This window comes from Natrix helvetica (genome assembly GCF_964273705.1).
Source record: "Natrix helvetica genome assembly, chromosome: 9".
In the NCBI taxonomy this organism is placed as follows: domain Eukaryota; kingdom Metazoa; phylum Chordata; class Lepidosauria; order Squamata; family Natricidae; genus Natrix; species Natrix helvetica.
This window is the reverse complement of record NC_138560.1, coordinates 19,816,383-19,837,694: the sequence shown is the minus strand read 5'-3', so window position 1 is coordinate 19,837,694 and position 21,312 is coordinate 19,816,383. Positions and strand designations below refer to the sequence as shown.

Here is a 21,312-nt window from a genome sequence, read left to right as displayed (position 1 = left end):
GAAGTAGGTTGGGCTGAGGGAAAGAGACTGGCTTAAAGTCCTGTAGGAACGTTCAATGTTTGAAGGAAGACTAGACCCTAGTTTATATATTGCTGTTCCAGCTCTTCGCTACTTGACCAAATGAACTATTGGGCTGAGAAGGAAGGACTGGCCTAGAGTCACCCCAAGACCATCTACGGCTAAGGTGAGCTGGAAACTGGGTCTCCTCAGTTCTACTCCAAATCCTTTACCACTGCATCAGATTGGTAGCCGGTTCCACTAGATGTTCTGACCTAGACTTTCCTAGAAGCACGAAGCCAAGTCCTCGTCCCCATAAACCCCTTTTATTAAATTTACAGTGAATTCCTCTCCAGCAAAGTCCTGGCCCACAGTCTTTCAAGACAGTTCACAATTACCGCCCTTTATCAGGCTTGGAGAGTGGCCAGGCCAATATCATTCAGACGCCGCAATACTTGGCAAGAATGCAGGAATGAACTAACTGTCTCCTGCAAACTCCACTCCCCTTTTGCTCCTCTTTTATTCCCTATGGGAGGGGCCATTTACCATCCACCTGTGGCCTTACTCCCAAGTCAACCCTTGCTCCTTAGCTGTTCCCTTCATCTGGCAACTCTGCGCATGCGCACACTGGGAACAGGCCAGAGGTGGGTTGTTGCCGGGCCCTGCCCATCTACCCAGATACTTCTGGTGCATGGGCAAAAGCTCCTGCACATGCACAGAAGTGTCACATGTGTGAGAGAGCGAGAGAGCAGGAGCACGCCCAAACCTTTAGTAAAAAAATTAGCAACCAACCTTTGGAACAGGCTCCAGCTGTCTTCTGCCCCACTGATCTCTGACTCTGAAGGCAGCTGATAACCCCTCTCTGCCTCCGACACAGAGCCCTCATCAGAGCCTTCCCCAGACTCCAGGACTGGCCCAGTTTCCTCCCCAAGCTCCTCACTGTTTGACTCTGCTGCCAGCTCTGCCAGCCACTGGTGGACCACAACACTACCCTCCACTCCAGGTAGTCCTTGACTTATGACCAGTGCAAATGTTTTGTTGCTAAGTGCGACAATTGTTAAGTGAATTTTGCCACAGTTCTTCCCATAGTTGTTCAGTGAATGAGTGTAGTTGTCATATTGCTAACACGGTTGCTAAGTGAATCTGGCTTCCCCATTGACTTTACTTATCAGAAGATTGCAAAAGGGGATCACATGATCCCAGGACATGGCAACTGTCATAAATGCATGTCAATTGTCAAGTATCCACATTTTGATCAGATCACCAGGAGGGTGCTACAAGGGTTGAAAAGTGTGAAAAACCTGTCACGTCACTTTTTTCAGTGGCTTATTAACTTGGAAGGGTCCCTAAATGAATGGTTATCAGTCAAGCACTACCTATAATTCATTCTTTTCACATTGCGCCACAGCTGCCCAAGACCCGTTGATTTTGCTCCCTGTTTGTGTCATGGACTGAGAGATTTGCTTGGCGTGTACCAAATTTGAACAGGAAATTCAAATGGATTGAAGGAGCATTGATCTGGGGGGATCTGGGGGGGGGGGGGAAAGAAGGAGTTCTTGCTGGGCTCCCTTATGGCAATCAACCTCTGTGTCAAGCCAGCCTCCCTCAGCAACCAAGAAAGAAACCACTTAACTCCATTTTGCAGAATTAAGAGTACTTTTACTGGTTATGAAAAGATAGCAGCTAAGCAAAGCAAGATCTGAGGCAAAAGCGCGCGAAATCATGCATATCAATACGTGACCAAACACCCTCCCCCTAGTAACCCTCATCCCAGTGTGTCCAATCTGCAAATCCCTTAGGTGTCAAGTGAGTTCCATCTTCAAGGAGCATCATCATGTTGTTATGCAGGACAGTTGGCCTTGACCAACACCAAGCACTAATCTCCAGCATGTGCAGTAGACAGTGAGACCAAAACTCCCTTTTTACAATCTCTCCTGTACTTAAACTTCCCCTCCCAAATACCAGCCCCCTCCCATTCCTGTTTCAATGGCAGCCGAAAGCAAATAGCGAAACAGAGGCTGACACTCTGCCCAATATCTAAGACAGATAGAATCAGATTGGTTGTAAAACCAGCCAAATAAAAACATCTGACTTACCCCCCCCCCCACTTCACCACACAGAGAGAATTCCTTTCTCCTTGCACAACTCTAGAAAATTGAGACCACACCCTTATTGCTCACACAAAATAAGGCATCTCATTACAGTGCCCTGTGAGCTGGATTCCTCTGGTGCTTTTTTTTCATGCAGGACAAGGAGAAAGTTTCATGGCTTAAACTCTTCAGATTTCAGGAGAGCTGCCACAAAGAAGAAGAAATCTCTTCTTTTCTCCGGTGGTGGTGGGGAGGCTGGCCAACCTGAGGAAAGGCCAAAGAAGATCTGAAGAAGTTGGTGAGTAGAATTTCCCTTCTTACTGGGGGACGGGCGCGAGTGTCGGAAGATGGAGAGGTAGACTCTCTCAGTAGACTTTCTCATTAAAAATATATCTATATGTTTGGAAGTATTCGTGGTTTGCAACCAGGAGAGAGGGACCAGGTGTCGACGCTGTAACCCTGATCAGAGATTACGGGGAACAATTTCATAGTACAAAATGAATTAAACATGAGATGTAGGTATAACTTCAGTGGATAATAAGATCATATTGCTTGTTCGAGCAACTAGCAATCTGACTAGGCATTTTCAGCACCCAGTGGTTAAAGACTACCCATAACAGGTCCTTAATGCTACTTAGGACCCCAAGACGAAATAGTTTGATGGGTTCAGTGGCTGAACAGCAAATTAAAACAACTTGCTTCGTAGAGTTTGCTTCGATAAGAAACATCAGAAAAAAAGCAAGGTGCTTTAATGTCTGTAACCAGGAAGTGCCTCTCACTTCGTCCTGCTGATCTCCTTAAGCCCAGTCCGTGCTCAAGTGCCTTGTGAGCCTCAAAAACTGAGCTGAACAGGGGCTTGGAGGTTGGGGTTTAAGGGAGCAATGAAGGCAATTCAGTTGTTTCATCTTCTTGGCTTTTTACGGACTAGGAAGCCATTGAAGTTAAGCGCTTTAAAGAACTGAAGCTAAGCACAAAGTTAGTTCTTCCACCAAGAGGCAGAAGGAAAAGACGAAACATCTTGGTGTACAGAAATCAGGTTTAATTGTGCATCAGGCATCTAAATGGCAACTTGGCCATCCGTCTTTTGGTGTTGGGTGGCAATTATCAGGTTCTCCATACAGCAAATTGCCTTTTTTTAAAATTAGAAGCAGCAGTAGTAGTAAATGTAATGCTAGCCAGAATAAAAAGGATGCACAAAATACATGTATCACCTGATAGAAATGAAAGGCAGGCAGGCGGGCACGTAGAAAAATCAACCTTAATTGTGCAGTCATCTGAATGGTAACTTTTTCATCCATCCCATGGAGCTGAACGATGATTATCAAGCTCTCCCTTCAGCAAATTTCCTTCATTTTTAAAATTAGTTGTAGTAGCAGCAGTAGTAAATTTAATACTGGCACAGGGAGAAAAAAACAAAACGTGTGTGATCGGAGGACGATGAAAAGGAGGTAGGCAGGCATGGGGAAGCGGGAGTTAATTTTTTCTTCTCTCCTTTTGCAGCCAAAGTATATACTCTTGTAAATACCTTTGCTTTTGAAATGCACTGGCTTGTAAAAGGAGGTAGGAACCAGACAAAAGAGAGGAAAGAAAAAATAATAATAAAAGCAGTTCCTGGAGTAGGAAACGCAAAACGTGCTCTCCCAAAGCTTCTGCAGTTTGGTGAAGATAGGGCAGCTGGTTAGGAAAGGACGTTTAATAAACTTCACACGGGCAGAAAAGCGAGACGCTTCCTGCGAAGACCTGACTTGCTACAGGGAGCACCAGGGGGTGGACGGTGGTAAGGAGGAACGACTGAGAACTGTCAAATGGGGTGGTTGTTGGTTTAAGCGTTGGTCCTAGCCAAGGGTGGGGGAGCATTTGCAATGTAATTCGGTCACATTGTTTAGGTGGGAATCCAAAGCAGGGAGCCCGAGAGCTTACTACTGCTCCAAAGAAATTGCTTTTGCAAGTGTCAGAATTAACCCAGAGAGAGAAAATCAGGGCTCAGTCATTCCATAGGTGCAGGATTTAGAATTCTTTTTTGAATGCTTCCCTCAATTTAAATATATATATATATTCAAAACCTCCAGTGTTGGTGAACTCAAAACTTTATTGTTTTGGCTAAAGATTGTTAGCCCAAGTAGCTAACATAAAGAGAAGAAAATTCCAGGGAATTTCCAGGGAAACTCGTTTGCGCAAGTTCTTCATTTGCAAGGAGAGAGGCTGAAAATGAAAAGGTTACTTTAGCCTCCATTTGTGACGTCTGGGTAATATTTGCAATCATGGCAGTGACTCTCTGAAACTTTGAACGGAAGTCTCAGAGAAGCTGAGGGTGCCAGAGCTTAACCTATCACTTTGGAGGTACAAGGCGGGTACAGCACCACAGAGCTAAGGCCCTTCAATTATTCTTTCGTCTACGCCAGCAAATCTGGTGGCTGCTGCAGCATGTTGCATGGCTGGAAATGCTTCCCACAGCCATCCAGACAGTATCATTGCTGCAGGAAACTCCTCAATTTACAACCACAGTTGGGGCCAGAATTTCCATTGAGAAGCAAGATGGTGATTAAGTGAATCTCATCCAATTTTACAAAAAAAAATATTGCCATGGTTATTAAGTGAATCCCTGCAGTTGTTAAGTAAATCACATCAGGAGTGGTTTCCGGCTTCTTTTACTGCCGGCTCGCTCAGGGACATGCTTGGGGGCGTGCACGCTTGATGCGCACTATGTGTGCATGTGCAGTAGTTTAAAAATTGCTTTGGAGCATGCGTAAATGCAAAAAAGAAGACGGTGGCACCTATTCGATAGAACCGGTTGAGAGGCATGATTACTACCTACTCGTCCAAACTGGTCCAAACTAGTAGGAACCCACCTCTGAATCACATGATTCTTCAGCAAATATGGATTCCCACATTGACTTATACTTATTGGAAGCAACTGGGAAGGTCTCAAAGGGCGAACACATGACTCGAGGATTCGGGAAGGGATTCACTTACCTTCGCTACCAGTTCGCAAATGTGAGCATGCACAGAAGGTCGCGCATTACATTGGGGTGGGTGGGCAGAGCTTCCAGCAGCTTCCGCTACCGTTTCGCCCTAACCGGTATGAACCGGCTGAATACCACCTCTGCCAAGGATGCTGCAATGCTCATACATACATGCCAGTTGCCAAGCACCCTAATTTTGATCACATGATGGTGGGGATGCTGCAACTGCAAGGACCCATTGTAAATTACTTTATTTAGTGCGGTTACAACTTCGAATGGTTGCTAAATGAATGGTTGTAAGTTGAGGACTACTTAGGTTGGTCACAAGGATATGGGTGTTTGCTTCAGAACCTGACAAATGTTTTGGCATGCACAGTTGCCTCCACCTTGTCTTACTTCTTCAGCCACTGAGATTTTTGGGGAAATTATAATCCGACTTTTGTTAGGGCCATAATTCAGTGTGTTCAAGAAATTCTCAGCGTTGTCAAAAAAACAACAACCCCACATCAGATTTAATATTATTGTATTAAGTCTCCATGAAAACTCAACTGCTGGTGAGTTAGAACCAGAGGTGGGTTGCTACCAGTTCGGCCCAGTCCAGCCGAACCGGTAGTAAATTCAGCCTTGGGTTGCATAACTGGCAGCAACCCAGGCCTGCCACGCCCCTGAACCAGTTCCCTCGCTGCCGCTTGGCCGCCGTCATTTTGGATTTTAGTTTACTGTGCATGCACAGTTCACTATAAATTGTTCTGCACATGTGCGTAGAGCAATTTACAGTGAAAAGTGCATGCACGTGCAGCGCATGCACATAGCATGCCGATTGTGAACCCGCAGTAATGCTGGCAACAACCCACCCCTGGTTAGAACATAAAATATAGAATAATCGGGTTGGAAGGTGTTAAATTGGGTAATGGATAGACACACACATGCTTAACGGTAACAACAGCTCTTTATTAAGTACAACAAGTGAGAACAATCCAGCGAAGGTTGAGTCTGACAGCAGCCCTTTTATAGGGAGCTGTCAGACCCTTCGACCAATAGGATTAAACCTCTGTCCCCACCGGAACAGAGGACCTTGGTGGAAACCACTTTAGTTAGAACAAGTATATAACACCCCTCCCCTCTTGGATGGAACAATCCTACTTGTTACATAGTCACACAGGTAAGCGGGCTTTTGGGTAGCTCTGCCTGACCTGTGCAGTTCAGTAGGAGGGGTTTCCTTGGACAGGTCAGACGGACCTGTTTGCTCTACAGCTCCACTTGGTGGAAGCTCCTGGAACCTTTCACAGGCTGCAACTGGAGCTTCTAGAGCTGGTTTGCTCGGAGCTCGCTGTGGGCCTGCAACATAACCAGATAAGTTTCATGGTACCCTCAGGCTTGAGCTGGCCGTGGAAGGAGTGAGTGTTTGCTCCGTTTGGGTAGGGCTTTGGCTAACTCATGCAGGAGTTACCTCTGGTTGCCTAAGAGTGGAGTTGGAGAGGTGGCCATGGAGTTGGTCAATATGCCTTCTCCAATTCCTATTGTCCTCAAGCTCTAGGAGGTAAGAGCGAGGGCCGATGATGCCTATCACTGTGGCAGGAATCCACAGAGTTCCCCTGGCATAGTTGTGGGCATAAACTGAATCCCCTACGCTAAATGTCCGAATCTTGCTTGGGGAGTCGGGGGGCAATGAGGCAGAAAAATTGGAGTGTAGCTGGTCTAAGTGGGACCTTAGCCGGGGACCCATGAGAAGCTTGGATGGACTTCTCCCTGTAGTGGCACTGGGTATGATGTGCTGAATTAGCAAATAGTGCCAATCTCCCGCTCAGTGCCATCCTAGAGAGGGCATCTTTTGCAGATCTCACTATTCTTTCCACCTGATCATTGGAGGCCGGATGGAATGGCACGACCAGGGCATGCCTGATTCCCTGAGCTGCTAGGAAGATCTCAAATTGCATGGCCATGAATTGGGGTCCGTTGTCAGAGATCAAGACATTGGGCAGGCCATGCGTGGAGAAAAGTCTCCGTAGCACCTTGATGACCGCTTCTGCCATAGTGGAGGTCATCAGGACTACCTCTAACCATTTTGAGAAGGTGTCCACAACTACGGGGAATGTCTGGCCATGAACTGGGCCAGCAAAATCAATGTGCACCTGAGACCATGGTGCTTGAGGTTGCTCCCACTCCTTAGGGGGCACCTCTGAGGGAGCTGGTCTGGACTCCTGGCACGGTGTGCAGGTAGCCACCCATTCTTCGATCTCTCTGTCCATGTTAGGCCACCACACATAACTCCTAGCCAAAGACTTCATCCTGACAATTCCAGGATGCCCTACATGTAAAGCCTCTAATACTGCAATGTGCAATTTAGGTGGAACAACCACCCGGTCCCCCCACAATAAATAGCCATTAGCAACTGATAACTCATCACATTTGGTAAAATACATTTTGAAATCAACCCCAACAGGCCCCTTGGGCCACCCCCTCCACACCCAGTTCAAAATTTGTTTGATGGTGGAGTCCTTTGCAGAGTGACGGGCAACGTCACTGGACGAGACAGGCCCAGTCTCAAGGCAGTCAATGAGGAGGACTGGCGTCTTGGGGGTAGGGTCAGTGAGAAGTTCCGGCAGCGGGCAGCAGCTTAATGCGTCAGCTTGCCCCAAAGTGGAACCTGGTCAGTGGATAAGGCGGTAGGAGTAGGCAGCTAAGATGGTTCATCTGGTCATGCAAGGTAATAATTGACACTGGGGTATGTCAGTCCCCAGCCAGTAAGCCCAACAACGGCTTGTGGTCCGTAACCAGTTTGAAGTCCTGGCCATATAGATACTAATGGAACCTCTTTACTCTGGCCATTGCAGCCAAAGCCTCACGGTCCAGCTGGCTGTATTTCCGCTCTGCGACAGACAAGGTCCTGTAGTAAAATGCAATAGGGGCTTCGGTTATGTTGGGCATGCAGTGGCTGAGGACTGTGCCGACGGGAAGTGTCACAGGTCAGCACCAACGGCAGGGTCTGGCTGTATTGTACTATAAAGGAGTCCGCTGACAGGAGCATGTATGAGTCCCAGTGCTCGGTGACTGGGTCATACGGTGGGGCGTGCATGGCCATTTTGTGTTCTGAGGGTGTTTTGAAATCTGCCACTCAAAAATGGCTGTTTGAAGCCGCTCTGAGCTCCAGGCTGGATGTACTTGCTGGATTGCTATGCTCTTTTTGGTTTGCCTAGTTGCCTTCCAATCCCACCCTCGTCGCCAGTGTTAGATTGGGTAATGGATAGGCACACACAGGCAGGTTAACGGTAACAACAGCTCCTTATTAAGTACAACAAGTGAGAAAAATCCAGGTCAACCCCCTCTTCTTGGTAACAGCCCCTCAAGTACTGGAAAACTACCATATTTTTCAGAGTATAAGACGCACCTTTTTCCCTCAAAAAAGAGGCTGAAAATCTGGGCACGTCTTATACATTGAATATAGCATTTTTGGCCTTCCAAAACCCCGCCCCCTTCACCAAAATGGCCATGCATTGCCTTTAGGAGGGTAGGAATAGGGTCACTTTTTGCTCAATTTTGCCCCCACCCCCAGCCCCCAGGAGCACTCTATAAGCCTCCTAAAGCCTATCCATGCTCTTTTTTTGACAAAAAAACAGGCCCGTTTTGGGAGCTTTGCAGAGTGCAAAAACTTTTTTTTTAATTTGCCTCCTCAAAACCTTGGTGTGTCTTACACTCCGATGCATCTTATACTCCAAAAATATGGTAACTATCATGTCACCCCTAATTCTTCACTTCATTAGACTAGACATACCTATTGTTCATCCCCCAGACCCTAATCATCTTTGTTGCTCTTGGGGTCTTAACATTTTTTTTTGTATCATAGTGACCAGAAATGGATGCAGTATTCCAAGTGTGGTTTTCACCAGTGCAGTATAAATTGGCACTATTGCTTCATGTGGTATTGAAGCTACTTCTCTGTTGTTGCAACTAGGAATGCATTAGCTTTTTTGGCAGCCGCAGCACATTGCTGGCACATGCTTAAGTTGTGGTCTATTGAGAGACCTAGATACTCTCACAGTTATTCCTGCTGAGCCAGGTACCACCTATTCTATACTTGTGTCCAGTGGTGAAATTCATTTTTTTTATTACTGGTTCTGTAGCTGTGGCTTGGTGGCATAGCAGGGGAAGGATACTGCAAACTTCCCATTCCTTCCCCACTCCTGTGGCCAGCCAGAGGTTGTATTTGCCAGTTCTCCGAACTACTCAAAATTTCTACTACCGGTTCTCCAGAACTGGTCAGAACCTGCTGAATACCATCCCTGCCTGTGCACCTACCCATTCCCCCTACTTTGATATTATCTGTATCATTGACATGGCTCCATCCATGTAGGTTTATAGACAGAAACAATAGAAATAGTTTGCCATTCCCTTGTTCAAGGTTGCTTTTTCAACTTCCTAGTTTGGCATACAAATCTGTATATCCCAGATGGTTCCCTGCTTAAGAACTAATCAGAGGGATAACCATTTGTCTGAAGTGGTATAAGGTTTCCTCCAAAGCAGACTAGAAGACCTCGAAGGTCCCATCCAGTGGCGAGATTTAAAAAAATTACTACTGGTTCTGTGGGTGTGGCTTGGTGGGTGTAGCATGGCTTGGTGGGTCTGGCTTGCTGGGCATGGCAGGGATACTGCAAAATCCCCATTCCCTCCCCACTCCAGGGGAAGGATACTGCAAAATCCCCATTTCCTCCCGATCAGCTGGGACTCAGGAGGCAGAAAATAGATGGGGGCGGGGCCAGCCAGAGGTGGTATTTACCGGTTCTCCAAACTACTCAAAATTTCCACTACCAGTTCTCCAGAACTGGTCAGAACCTGCTGAATACCACCTCTGGTCCCTTCTAACTCTATTATACCACTCTAGGATCTCCTTTGTTTAGCTTCCAAAAACAGTGAACATTGGGTAGACATTCCACTGAGGTTTGTGGAACCCATACAACATCTTGGTTCAAACAACCTACTAATCCTAAATAAAAACATACAAGCCATGGTAGTTAGCTTCATACAACAAGCTAAACCTCAAATCAATTTGATCACACAATAGTTAAGTAAAAGAATTGAATCCAACAAGAGTCCATCATTGGAAGACAATTTGTAACCACTTTTCTCTGTTCACTAGATCTCAGTTTGGATTAACCAATCCAGCAATGGGATTAAGAAACATGGCAGGCGGGGTTCAAGTAGATAGTAACTAGGTTTATACATCACATCAAGCCATATCACCCTAACCATGATTTAAAGGCTAAAGCACAATCAGCTAGATTCACAAAACACACTAGGCTAAAGCCAACCAACACACCTAGATTGTAGCTAAGAACAACACCTAAAGCCAGCTCATTTCAGCAAGTAGTTTCTAAATATTCCAGCAGTAAAGAGGTTAATATCTTCCTTTTAATCTCAGGCATTAGACTGAGAGATCACCTGCAAAGCACTCATCCCTCCCACCCTGGGAACTCCCATTTCAGAACTTCTTGGAATGAAGATGTCAGAGTCCTGTTACAAACAGGCTTTGGAGAGAGTAGAAGACACATATCTCTTAAAACAAGCAAACTGTTTGCAGGTTCTAGAGCTTGGCGAAGTAATATGATGATGAGGGAGAACCACCGACGTCACTGAGCACCTTAATTCCAGAAGTGCATTATAGTTCAGGACCTCAGCCAGGTTTCCCCCTAACTTCTGCATCTGATCGTGTCTTTAAAGAAAGGCCAAGTGGCAACCCTTGACAAGAGCTGGGCTCCATTGCTGCACATTTGGGACCTTGCTGTTAAAAGCTGAGCCACCTTTAACCAATTTCGTTGCATTTATTTTGTACAATGACAACAAAGGCTATACTACAACCTTTGGCAGTTCTAAATATGGCTGCTTCAACCATACAGCAGGCAGAAGAACAACATGTTTTCTCCTTTTTATTTATTATATAAAATACCAAAGTACAAAAGCAAATAATAGGAAAAATAGGGGAGGGGAAAAGGAAGAAAACCGTAGAAAAGAAGGGAAAAAGAAAGAAAGGGCATTGACTTCCAACTCCCTTTGGTGCAGTACAGGGGTGGGTTGCAGTCGGCATTACTGCCTGCTTGCCAGATGCAGACTCCATCTGCATGCGCATTTGCCAAAAATGCAATTTAAAGTGTTCTGCGCATGAGTAGAACTGAAAACCAAGATGGCGCCACCGCCCATGGTGCCTGGGGAACCGCTTCGGGGAGGTTCCAGCAACCCAGGCCCCCAAACCACTACCGGTTCATTTGAACCGGTCCGAACCAGTACGAACCCACCACTGGTGCAGTAGAATAAGATAGTAATAACAAACCCCAACTTTTCACTTTTACGTAATAGTATAAAGTAGCCATTTCTATAACAACAGATCTATTTAATCCCCTGCCTCAAGCACAAAGTCCAGAAACGGTTTCCAAGCAGAAACAAAAGTAATTGTGTGTTTCCTTTTTAATTTTTCTCAATGTAGCCAATTTAGCCATCTCTGCAAACTCCCCTCAGCTTTTGCAACCCTTCATCCATTGTGGGGATTGTAGTCAGGTGGAAGAACAATGCACACGAGAGTTTTTTGCTCCAGGGGTCCCCTCCTGCGCCTCCATCTGCAGTTAGAGTCATTGTGGTTATCTCTACCTGCTTATTTCTGCAGTCGGTGCTACTGCTAAAGGCTTAGATCCAGCTGCTTTCTGCCTGGTTGGCATTCCTAGCTGACAAATGTATCTGTGCTACATATACATGCCCGGTGCTCCTCGGGCATTTTAGTCCAAACAAAATTTGAGCCAAGAAAATGAGTCATCAAGGAAGAGAAAGGCAGCATGGCTCTGCTTATAACTGTTTACCATTGGGTGGAAAAACCACTGGTTTCTTTTGCCCACGCTAACATTTTTGGTCAAATGCACCATAGTTATTTAATACCCGACACCACCTTCGATAATTAATGGCTCGTGAGATTCTGTGCAGGATAGCTGCCAAAGCCAAATGAAACCACCCACAAAAAAATGGGGACAAACATATTTGCACAACCGTATTTTTAATGCATCTATCCAAGATGCAAATATGTTCCGTATGGAGAATATAAAATGTAAAGTCTCCCAAAGGTATATTGAAATATAATGCATTAAAGGTGAGCTCATGAATCTATTATCCATCTGCTTAAAAACCCCTCGATTCACTTAAATATAATCAGCACTCTGAAAAATAATCTCCCCAGAAATGATTGAGTTTTACTCCAAGTATTCAAACCAGCAGGTATGATTGCATACTGCATTTAAAATATGAATTCCGGTTGCAGAAACTGAGATGAAGAATGCGACTAAGTGACTTTTGATATCAGATTGGTAGGGATTATGTTGCAGTGCCTAAGTTGTCTGTTAACAGCGTCAAGAAAAGTGCTGTACTTTTGACTACTAGAATAAGAGGGTGTAGACAGGGATCCCCAAGTTCTACAGCCTGTTGACCCTTCTATGAAGCTTCAGATCAGTGATGGGATTCCAAATCCTTTCCTGCCAGTTCTATGAGACAGTGCTTTGCGCGCACACGCAGCACTCAAAGATCGCCCTCAGTGTCAGCGCTGGTGAGATGAGCTATTTTTTTTAGCTCTACTTTTGTACACTGCTCAGAATCCATTGTTGGGCATCTAATAAATACCAATCTATCAATCAACCAATCAATCAGAGATGAGTACCGCCCCCTAAAGTCAGGAATGATTAGCACATATGTGAAAGGGGAATCTTCACCCTTGAAGATATTCACAACAATGATTCTTGGGCTAAGACAAAGAGGATGTCATGGGCTGTCGGAATAAGGAGAAAGGAGGGAGAGTTGCAGCCAGGACAACAGTCAGACAAGAGCCCATCTCAGTCCATAGAAAGAAATGGAACGAAGAAAACATTTCAGGAGTGATCCTCCCTAGTTCTCTGGAAAGGAATGTGGATGGAGAAGGCATATCACAAAGGATCTCAGAGTCCCCTTCTCAGTGAGATGATGGCATATCCATTTAATGAATCAGTCAATTGGTTCATTAACTGATTAACTAGTATCCTCCCTAGTTCTCTGGAAAGGAATGGGGGATAGAGAAGGCATCTCAGAAAGGATTCCAGAGTCACCTTATTACTAAGATGGAGACATATCAATCTAATATAACTAACTAGCTGATAACCTGGTATTGTCTAGGTATTTATTTAAAGGGGGAAAATGTCCAGATCAAATGCAATTTCTAATGTTGGATTTTCACCCTGACCAGACGGAGCCCCCTTGTGGAGTACTGTGAAGCTGTACAGTAGAAGCCATTTTATGGCAGTACTTTAGAAGCCATTTGAAGGCACAACAGGCTGTATCATAACAGAACACAAACCCTGAGGGGTATCAGGAGTGTCCTACCCCCACAGTATTTGTTTCCAGACTGTAAGTCAACTGTGTACCAAGTTTGGTTGAAATTGCTGGAGGCGTTCCAGAGTTATGCTGGAACACACACACACACACACACACATACACACAGCCATTTTTTTATATAGAGAGATTGGTTGATTAATTAGTTAATATCCATCCTAGTTCTTTGGAAAGGGGTGGGGATGGAGAAGGCATCTCAGAAAGGATCCCTGAGTCACAGCGTATCCATTTAATAAAAACAAACCAACATCCTCTCTTGGTCTCTGGAAGGCAAAGGCAAGGGAAGGGAGCTGTGTTTTCAGAATTGCAAGACTCTGTTACTGCAACCTTCCTATAACATGTGTTTATTCATGGTTTTGCTTTCCTATCTGGATGACTTCAAAGGACTGACAGAGAAGCTAAGGATAGAGAGCCATCAGTGGACTTCCTCAACTTAGTGTAGACTTAAATCAGGGTCATCTCAGTACTCAATCCACCATTTTAATCATATCATCCCCTTTATACAGCAAAGTTGGCAACCATGTGACCCACACTTACCCATGCCTAATTTTTTTCAGCCCTCACTTTTAGACCTCCAACGGGCAGAAACCAGATTCATTCTTTTCACCAGGCTGAACTGGGCAACATGCAAAATGCATAGCATTTGCCTCTGACTGATCAGGGTAGCCATCTAAAGCCTGCCTGCCTACAATACAGGCAGTCCTCGATTTACAACCGTTCATTTAGTGACTGTTCAAAGTTGCAACGGCATTGAAAACAGTGACATAGGAGCGGTTTTCATAGGATCTTTGCAGCATGCCCAGGATCATGTGATCAAAATTCAGACACTTAGCAACTGGTACATATTTATGGCTGTTGCAGTTTCCCGGGATGATGGGATCCCCTTTTGTGACCTTCTGACAAGCAAAGTCAATGCGGAAGCCAGATTCACTTAAAAGCCGGGTTACTAACAGTGGTGATATTCAGCCGGTTGGGACCGGTTTGGGTGAACCAGTAGCGGAAATTTTGAGTACTTCAGAGAACCAGCAAATACTACCTCTGGCTGGCCCCGCCCCCATCTATTCTCTGCCTGTTTGGGGACCAATGAACAATCTGAAGCAGAGGTGATATTCAGCTGGTTTGGACTGGTTCAGGTGACGCAGTAGCGAAGCTTTTGAGTAGTTTGGAGAACCGGCAAATATCATCTCTGGCTGGCCCCACCCTCCCGCCCCTGCCATTCCGTGTCCTGCATTCCCTTGTTTTTTAGCTCAGCTGCTTCGCGCAGCAGAGCGGATTGCCGTGCCTCAGCTGAGCTAAAAAAAAACAGCTCAGCTCGCCAGCGCTGACACCGCAGGCGGTCTTTGAGTGCTGGGTGCAAGCGCAAAGAGCTCTCTCGTAGAACCGGTAGGAAAAGATTTGGAATCCCACCGCTGGTTACTAACTGCAGGGATTCCTTTAATAACTGCAGCAAGAAAGGTCGTAAAATGGGGCGAAACTCACTGAACAAATGTCTCATTTAACAACAGAAATTTGGGGCTCAATTGTGGTCAAACGTTGAGGACTACCTGTATGGCTGGGTGATGCTATTAAACCGCTAGCAAAGCTGGCCTCCTAATTTTTTTTAAAGCAAAGCAAAGACACGCACACACACACACACACAAACAGCTTTTGCCTCCCAGAACACATGATGCGCCTTTTGACTTCCCAGCACATAAGACATAGTATTGTGCCGTAAGTGGAGCAGCCATGAAGTGGAAAGGAAAACATGGATCAGATTTATAAACTGCTGTATTGAAAAACTGAAGTTTGGCCAAGTTGGTGAGACGCCAGATCAGTTCCAGCAGAGAGAGCTATGAAGTGCAGCTGGCAAAGCAGGGACATTAAGAGCCCTATCAGGAATGCCTGCTGAAGTTGCCTCTCAAAGCCTTAAAAGAACAGTAAAGCCACGTCAAGGAGGACAAGGAGAAATAAAGAAAATGAGTCATGTTCAAGATCAGTAGTATTGGACAGATTCTTAGATTCTTCTGCCTGGCCAGCTAAACTACACAGCTGCCAACATTTTTACTCTCCTGCCTTGTTTTCTCTTTACACAGTGGCTACATTTCAGGCAGCAACAGCTGATCACTTCTTATGTTCTCTTTTCTTGCAGGGATGCCTGCAAAGTCTGATGAAAAAAAAGGTTTCATAAAAGGAAAGATGATTGATTTTGAGGAAGGAAGGAAGGTGGGAGGGAGCGAAGGAAGGGAAGGGAAGAAGGAGGGAAAGGAAGGGAAGAAGGAAGGAAGGAAGGAAGGAAGGAAGGAAGGAAGGAAGGAAGGAAGGAAGGGAAGGGAAGGGAAGGGAAGAGGGAAGGGAAGGAAGGAAGGGAAGAGAAAAGAAAGTAGGGGAAGGGAATTGAAGGAAGGGGGAAGGAAGGAAGGAAGGGAAGGAAGGAAGGAAGGGAAGGGAAGGAGGGGAGGGGAAGGGAAGGGAAGGAAGGGAAGGAAGGAAGGAAGGAAGGGAAGGAAGGGAAGGGAAGGGAAGAGGGAAGGGGAGGGAAAAGAAAGGAGGGGAATGGAATGGAAGGAAGGAGGGAAGGAAGGAAGGAAGGAAGGAAGGAAGGAAGGAAGGAAGGAAGGAAGGAAGGAAAGGAAGGAAGGGAAGGGAAGGAGGGGAAGGGAAGGGAAGGAAGGGATGGGGAGGGAAAAGAAAGGAGGGGAATGGAATGGAAGGAAGGAAGGAAGGGAAGGAAGGAAGGGAAGGAAGGGAAGGAAGGAAGGGAAGGAAGGAAGGAAGGAAGGAAGGAAGGAAGGAAGGAAGGAAGGAAGGAAGGAAGGGAAGGGGAGGAAGGAAGGAAAAAATCAAGATCAGAGAAAAAAGGAGAGAAAATTACTACTACTATTTCTATGATTACTTTTTTTGCTGCCATTTACTTTCCTCACTATTGAGGCCATGGCAAAGCAAAATTTCTAGAACCATTTGCGAAGTTTTTCACAGTAGCCCCAGAACGATTTAATCTTGTCTGTTTGAACCATGTTCAGACTTCTTTTTTTTTTTTCCTGGCCTAGACATTTCTTAGAATGCAATTTCGGGCGCTAGACTTCAATGCCAAGCAGGACCCAAACTTTCAAAAGTTTTACTTTATAGCCCTTGACTTTGATTGTCCTTTGAACTAAGTAACGTGGAACTTACGATTATATTATATGGTTCTTGGATTATGCAGAACCCGATTAACACATGGAGGAAAGAAATCCATGCAGATAGAAAACTAATCTGTTGGGGAGAAAGCTGCAGTTTGTCTGCTATCTTTCTCTGTGGAGGGATTGGTTGTATGGAAAACATGTCTTTGTTCATTTATGGGAATTCACAGTGGACTGATGCAAACCACTAGTTACAAGTTAGTTTATTACTTACAGAAGGGGATGAGAGAGAGGGGAGGCAAGATCGTCTTGTTTTTCCTGTTTCTTTTGAAGAGCATATATAAACCTCCCCTGGGTTAGTTTATTACTTGCAGAAGGAGGCCTGCTTAACGTCAACTCACAAGAGAATAAGCTGTTTCAGGGCTAAGGAAGGGAGAAAAGATTATATCAAAGGGAAGGTGAGGGAAGAATACCATTTTTGAAAGCTCTACTCTATGAAAGCAGAAAAAATAAAATGGGTTAGAAGTCCAAAAAGAAAAAAGTTCCGCCCCAATTCTATTATCTATTTCTTTCTTTCTTTCTCTCTTTCTTTCTTTCTTTCTTTCTCTTTCTTTCTTTCTCTTTCTTTCTTTCTTTCTTTCTTTCTTCCTTTCTTCCTCCCTTTCCTCCTTTCCTCCTTCCTTCCCTTTCCTCCTTTCCTCCTTCCTCCCTTTCCTACTTTCTTCCTTCCTTCCTTCCTTTCTTTCATTTCTTCCTTTGTTCCTTCCTTCCTTCCTTCCTTCCTTCTTTCTTTCTTTCTTTCTTTCTTCCTCTGTGTGTGTGTGTGTGTGTGTGTGTGTGTGTCCGTCCCTGCATAACTCTGGAACTCCTCCAGCAATTTCAACGAAAACTTGGTACACAGATGACTTACTCTCTGGAAACAAATACTGTGGGGGTAGGACACCCCTAACAGCCCTTGGGTGTGTGTTCTGTTAAGATACAGCCTGTTGTGCCTTAAAATGGCGTCTACTCTACTGTTGTAAAATGGCTTCTACTGTACAGCACAGTGGAGTTGCCATGCTAATGGCTTCATAGTACTCCACAAGGGGGCTCCTTCCGGTAAAAGGGAAAATGCAACATTAGAAATTATGTTTGGTCTGGATATTTTCCCCCTGTAAATAAATAACCGGGCAACGCCAGGTTATCAGCTAGTATGGTAATATAAAACAATTAGAACCTTAAAAACATCAAGTGCTAAATATTAAAACATTAAAAGTTAAGGAAAAGCCTAGATAAAGGGGACCAATATGTAAACAGGATGGAGGTGGGATCTTTTCCTTTCTATACAAGAGGTCAAGATGAACCAGCAATCTTGGCAGTTCTCCTTCATGTGCATACAGATAGTCCTCAATTTACAACCATTCATTTGGTGTTCAAAGTTGCAAGCACAATGAAAAAAGTGACTTACAACGGGTCCTTGCGCTTATGACCATTGCAGCAACCCCACGGTCATGAGATCAAAATTTGGGCACTTGGCAACTAGCTTGTAGTTACACAGTAGCAGCTTCTCAGAGACATGCGATTGCCGCTTGCAACCTTCTTACAAGCAAAGCCAATCACTGCAGTTGTTAAGTGAATCACACAGTTGTTAAATGAATCCCTCGTTTATTTTGATTGTCAGGAGCCAACTTGGAAGATCACCTACTCACGGGAGAATGCAACGGTCCTAAGCACAGGGCAGTTGTCAAGCAGCCCAATTTTTATCATGTGGTTCTAAGTGCGAGGACCAGTTCTAAGTCATTTTCTTTCAGTGCCGTTGTAACTATGAATGGCCATTAAACCAATGGTTGTAAGTTGAACGTCACTTCTGTGAAGCCACCAGGTGTTTGAGGTTAGGCAGAATGAATGAACTCATTCGGTGGATGAGTTCACACAACAAGCTGTACTAAAAAGGGATTGGATGATTCAAGTGTCTGCATGAGAACAGGGAATTCTGACCTGATGGGATTTTCTTGTATGAATTAAGCTAGCGTTTGTTGTTGTTAGTTGCGAAGTCGTGTCCGACCCATCGTGACCCCATGGACAATGTTCCTCCAGGTCTTCCTGTCCTCTACCATCCTCTGAAGCCCATTGAAGTTCATGCCTATGGCTTCAGTGACTTCATCCAGCCACCTTATTCTCTGCCGTCCCCTTCTTCTTTTGCTCTTTCCCAGCATGAGGCTCTTCTCCAGGGAGTCCTTCCTTCTCATTAGGTAGCCAAAGTCTTTGAGTTTCCTCTTCAGGATCTGGCCTTCTAAAGAGCAGTCAGGGTTGACCTACTCTAGGACTGACTGGTTGGATCGCCTTGCAGTCCAAGGGACTCACAGGAGCCTTCTCCATCACCATAGTTCAAAGGCCTCAATTCAAATAAATAAGCTATCATATCAAACCATAATTTGGTTTGTTTTGGAGGTAGATTACACATTTTGTTTTGTTAACAGGGTTTAAGATTCAGCAGGTTGCATCAAAGAGGCTTAGCCTTATTATAGTCATTATTCATTCTAACCCACCTCTTATAAGTGTATTAGCCCTAAAACAAGCCATTACGAGTTATTCAACAAACAATTATTTTAAAATTAACCTAACATCATGCATGGAGCCTAAGATTGTCTCTTGGTAGTCAGGAAATTTCTGAGCAGATAGACAAAATCCAGATAATCCATTTCTGGTTTAAATCTCAGGAAACATTGTTGTAATTTTGCGCAGTGTTATGTTGTTTTAGGAAACTTTTTTTTTAAACGTCTGTTGGGGGGGGGGAAATGGTAGGAAACCTACAGTCCAAATACAAGCAGCTCCACCTGTTGGATGGGTTCTTTGCAGATGCACAAAAAAGATCTAATTGCTCTTAAGCACCACAATTAGAGGAGAGAAAGCAAAATTGGACAGCTCCCAAAACACAAGCAGGATTTCCTAGCTAAGAACAGTTGCTATTCTGGCAAAACCAGAGTGAACTGAACTTTGGTACAGCAAATATATAAATAGTCCTCAGTTTATGACCACTATTGAACCCAAAATTTCCATGGCTGAGCAAGACAGCTGCTGAGTGAGTTTTACCCCATTTTACCACCTTCCTTGCCCCACTTATTACAGTAGGGGAGTTACTGCAGTTGTTAAGTGAGTAACATGTTGGTAAATGCATTTGGGTTCCCCATTGACTTTGCTTGTCAAAAGATCGCAAAAGGGGATCCCATGATCCAGGATCATTGCAACCTTCATAAATGCACCAGTTGCCAAGCGTCCAAATTTTGATCCCATGACCACAGGAACGCTGCTATGGACATAAATGTGGAAAATGGTCATAAGTCATTTTTTTAGTGCTGTTGTAACTTTGAACAGTCACTAAATTGGTGGTGAGTTGAGAACTACTTTTCTGTGGCTAGCCAGAACTTCAATGAGATGTTTGTTTCAGTGGTGGGATTCAAAAAAATTTACTACTGGTTCTGTGGGTGTGGCTTGATGGACGTGGCAAGGGAAGGATACTGCAAAATCTCCATTCCCTCCCCACTCCAGAGGAAGGATACTGCAAAATCTCCATTCCCTCCCCACTCCTGGGGGAAGGATACTGCAAAATCCCCATTCTCTCCCCACTCCTGGGGGAAAGATACTGCAAAATCTCCATTCCCTCCCCACTCTAGGGGAAGGATTCTGCAAAATCCCCATTCTCTCCCCACTCCTGGGGGAAAGATACTGCAAAATCTCCATTCCCTCCCCACTCCAGGGGAAGGATGCTGTAAACTCTCCATTCCCTCCCCACTCCTGGGGGAAGGATAATGCAAAATCCACATTCCCTCCCCACTCCTGGGGGAAGGATACTGCAAAATCCACATTCCCTCCCAATCAGCTGGGACTCGGGAGGCAGAGAATAGATGTGGGTGGGGCCAGCCAGAGGTGGCATTTGCCAGTTCTCCGAAATATTCAAAATTTCTGCTACCGGTTCTCCAGAACTGGTCTGAACCTGCTGAATACCACCTCAAACCCCTATTCAACATACAATTCCAAAAGACAATGGAAAAATTAAGCAGTTGGAGTTAGACTAAGATGTAGAAGAGAGCTTAGTTAGGTTCACAGATCATGCCACATCCTAGTTTGAGTTCACACACTTTTCTAACCATGCACAAGATTCTTAGCAGATAATTTGAGGTTTATGACAACTTGCCACAGCCGATTCACAGACCAATTTGCTGGCCACTTTGGTGTAGACAACTCGCAGCAGGACAACTCATCATGGCAAACTTTCTGCAGGAAAAGAGTTACACTAATATCGAAATAGAAACATGAAAAAATAGAAAATAGAATCCATAGAAATAATGGAATAGAATCCTGAAAGACAGGATGACAACGGAGGGACATAATGAAATGTGAATGGCAAAGATTAAAATAATTTTTGATTATTTTAAATAATTAAATTGAAGTGTCCTCCAGCAAGTTGTCCCATAGGGAAGTGGTTGCTCCAGTGGCTAAGACGCTGAGCTTGTCGATCGGAAAGGTCAGCTGTTTGGCGGTTCGAATCCCTAGCACCACCTAATGGAGTGAGCTCCTGTTACTTGTCCCAGTTTACCTAGCTGTTCGAAAGCACATAAAAATCAAATAGAAAAATAGGGATCACCTTTGGTGGGAAGGTAACAGTGTTCTGTACGCCTTCAGTGTTTAGTCATGCCGGCCACATGACCATGGAGACGTCTTCAGACACTGCTGGCTCTTCGGCTTTGAAATGGAGATGAGTACCATCCCCTAGAGTCAGGAATGACTAGCACA

General features: G+C 44.9%; 1 protein-coding gene across 1 annotated transcript in view; it reads left to right on the top strand.

Annotated features, from left to right (window-relative positions):
* Positions 1–2,193: 2,193 nt before the first annotated feature.
* GJB3 (gap junction protein beta 3) overlaps positions 2,194–21,312 on the top strand; it is a 29,163-nt gene continuing 10,044 nt past the window's right edge. Inside the window, exon 1 of the mRNA XM_081962800.1 lies at positions 2,194–2,385. The gene's annotated coding sequence lies outside the window, so the exon portion shown is untranslated. The remainder of the gene's footprint in view (positions 2,386–21,312) is intronic.